This window comes from Macrosteles quadrilineatus, unplaced genomic scaffold (assembly GCF_028750875.1).
Source record: "Macrosteles quadrilineatus isolate MER2022 unplaced genomic scaffold, UCM_ALF_1.0 Scaffold_7__1_contigs__length_78375512, whole genome shotgun sequence".
Taxonomy (NCBI): domain Eukaryota; kingdom Metazoa; phylum Arthropoda; class Insecta; order Hemiptera; family Cicadellidae; genus Macrosteles; species Macrosteles quadrilineatus.
The window spans coordinates 19,363,992-19,367,955 of NW_026542600.1; positions in this window are offsets into that span (position 1 = coordinate 19,363,992).

A 3,964-nucleotide genomic window follows, 5' to 3' on the forward strand; every position below is an offset into this window, starting at 1 on the left:
TTACTTTATTATTGTTTGATTATAGTTGTTTTAACTCATGAATGAGGCCAGTTATATTTTATTAAGTGGATTTCACCTAAATATTCATGTATTTTTTTCTTTAAGCATGAAACTAGGGACGGGACTGCTATTTATGTAAAACTTGCAGTGCAAAATAGTTTACTTCATTTCACAATATAATTCATTATGATATCTGAAGATACATTACAAGCAACTCTGAACACTCCTATGTTAGTAAGTCAACTAAAATGGGAAAAATTTGACCCAAAATCAAGTGACATTGATGTTTGGAATATTAAATTCAAGGCAAATCTGTTTTTGGGCAACATGACTATTAATAATACTCGTATTATAAGATATTTATTTATTGACCATCTGGATGGTAAGAGTCCCTAATTTGCAAGCCAAAAGAAATTAGTGAATTTACTCATGAACAATTTTATGAGCTTTTGTTGAAACATTTCAAGCCAGTAACGTTTACTCTTTTCCCGGCTATGCAAGTTAATTAAAATAATTAGCCAGTAGTTGTGATTTTTCTTGTATCAAGATGTTCTCATTGCTTAATTTATAATGGACACTATTAGACCTAATTTACTGTAGAATTGCAATACTGTTTGTACTGTACAATGGTCAGTTGAATTTGTGAGGAACGCCACTGGCACCTGCCTGGAGTATCTGTTCTGGATAAGCCATCAGACCCTTGGGAGCCACTCATCTTTACTCTTAACACGTTCGCTACCAATTGCCGCATATATGGGACGCTGGTCATTACCACGGACCGAGTTGTACATTTTAATATTACACATTGACTGGGTATCACTTGGTTAACGGTACACGCAGACCACGGGCCATAGTGATGTAAACACTACAGTTTTGAAATCTATTATATGACATCACCAATCGATTATACCCACAGACCAAGTGACAGACATCTCTGTAGACCACTGCAGAGAATTCAGGGCCTTCAAATGGTCCATATGAATACAAAAGTTCATTCACTGGGAGTACCCAGTTGTGACGTGCACACAATTTAACCCTATAGTAGAGGGGGTGTAGGAGGGTAGTGCTTTTGGGGACATACTGCCTCGGCACATCTGAAAGCGCTTTATAACACAGTCACTTCCAAAACAAACAATTTTGCCCTTACCAGCAGTTGTGGCAGGTTGTTAATTTATAATACACCCAATTCGTAATACACGAACGAACCTGCCTGTTGCAGCTGTAAGCCCAACCACGCTGAAGAGGACAGCTTAATCATCGACTCCCGCGACAGCGGCAAAATCGTGAAAATCAACCGTTGATCAAGGGGACGTCATCATCGACACTCATGATCGTGGAGAAATCGAGAACATCCCTGGCAGGCCGCAATCACGGGGACATCATTATCGTCACCCGCGATCGTGGAGCAATCATGAACATCAAGACACCATCATCGTCACCCGGACCGGCAATCGCAGAGAAGCGTGAAAATCTCCCTTAAATTAAGGCTATCATCACCGACACCCGCGAACGCAGCATAACCGTGATCTTCTCACAACTTCACGGGGGCATCATCATGTCACCCGCGGCCACGCGGAAATCAAACATCTCCCCTGGGCCGCGATCACAGGGACATAATCATTGTCACCTTCGAAGGTAAGCGTAAAGAGAGAGTCCTCCTGGTATGCACATAGAGTTAAAGGTCTTTAGTAGGCCTTGTAAAAAACAATGCCGCAAATTTGAGCTCAAGAGAACAACTGAGTTGGTAATAGATGGCAGCCATTCAAAATGGCAAATTCAAGAAATCTTTGAACAGCTGCCATTTTTGACTCGGTTGTTCATTTTAGGCCCGGTTTGCGGCATTGTTTTTAGTTCAACGAGACCTTCAACTTGATGTACATATCAAGATATGCTTACTTTTAAGATTTTCAACTTACTCCCTATGGGCCATCCCCCATAGGCGACATCCGATCACCATGTACACAAAAAGTAGCTTACTATTACCAGTAATGACATGCCAAATTTGGTTGCGATGTCTCTTTTCGTTTTGAAGTTATAAAGTCGTCCTAAGATTTAATTGTCACCACGTATATCACTCTTGTTAAATATTGAATCATAATGATAATAAACAAAATCTAAAATAGTATTACCGTGAATAAATACAAAAAGACGTGGGAAGAAAATAAATTATCTAAAATTTAATACTGTACTATGGATAAGGAGAAAAGTGAACATCTCATGTGTTTTCCTTGTTCTACCATCGCGTCACCCAAAAATAGAATCGCGACCTTGACCTTGATCTTTGAGAGCGATCCAGAACAGTGTCCGCGCCTCGCCTGCACCTGCGCAGTGCGACCGAAAATGATATGACTCAACGCCACGTATGAGTCATGCGCGAATCAGCATCCCGCGCTGCACTATATTCTGACTCGGTCACAACTTTTCTTGGAAGAGTTTTATTAAATATTTATTAAATTCATAATTGGCTTATGGCATATGTACCAGTGTTGTGTATATTTGCATTTTGCCGAGTGCATTCAGTAGCGTGTCTTCACTCTTGACACCACGTGACAGTCGACAGAAATTGAAAAATGTGTTAAATATTGTAATATTGTATACTAAATATTGTACTACTTAAATAGTCAGTCGCTAACGCAAAAGGAAATCTAACAGCATCAAGCGAAGAAATTATAAATTAGCTAAACTTAATAAAAGTTTCCGATTTAGCCTGGATGACTGGTGCGATCGGCAGGTCGAAATCAATCTGACGTTGCCGGGCCCCGGGTCAAAATACAATGCACAATAATAACGGTTATAAAAATGTGTTTGGAAGAAGTAAGGATAGCTATTATGAGGATTTGTATTCTGAATAAACATTTTAGTATTATTTTAATTTTCATACAGTGACATTTATTTTATTTCTTAAATGTTAAAACATTTCCAGCAATGGAGTACTCTTAGAAATCTAATATAAAGAGTACCTACCTGTAGGTATATATAGATACATATTACCTGTATAAATACTACCTGTAGGTTTATATAGTCAATGATATTATCCAATTAAAAAACTAGTGTTTTGAAAGTCATCAATGTTAAAATATACTGGGTGTCCAGCTTTGACTAGGACAAACTTTACCAGATTATTTGGAAGTTCAAAACAAGCAAAGCAATACAACATGTGTCCTACCTCAAACCGTTTAGCGTTATTTTGACTGTGTGTGTTTAAAAAAAAAACATTCATAACTCCTTAATAATGGTTTGAGCTATAGCGTTGAAATTCAGCAAATATGCTTACCGTTTTGCCCACTACGTTTGTGTAAAATATGAATACAAAATTTATAACCGTTTTAAAATTGTGTCTTAAAAACTATAAACAAAATAGCCACAATTTTGAAAAGGTTTTAAATTTTTATTTATGTTTTACTCAAAGGTAGTGGGTAAAACGATAAACATATACTTGCTGAATTTCAACGCTATAACTCAATGGATGTTATTGTAAGAAGCACACACAGACAGACAGACGCTAAACAGTTTGAGATAGGACACAAAATATTGTAGGCTTATTGCATTTTTTGCTTGTTTTGACCTCCCGAATAATCTGGTAAAGTTTGTCCTAGTCAAAGCTGGACATCCTTTTTTTTGATGTTTTAAGATGATTTTTATTAGTTTACATGTTGTCCGATCTTTCAGTTTAACCGCCATGACCGCGGCCGGTTTCGTTAGCATCGATACTCTAATGTATTTAAATCGTATTTTAGGTGTTTCTCTACAGGTCTAATATTTCGTATACAGTAAACATTTATCATATCACAATTCACAAATTACTACAGTGTACTTATAAGTACATCGAATCATGTTATAAAATATTTTTATTTTATCCGATTCGGTGAATCACAACGGGTCCACTGACCGCTGGTGACGTCAAGGTGTGAAAGTAGAATGGAAGGAACAGGAGGGAGTCAAGTAACCTTCAGACATCAGACGG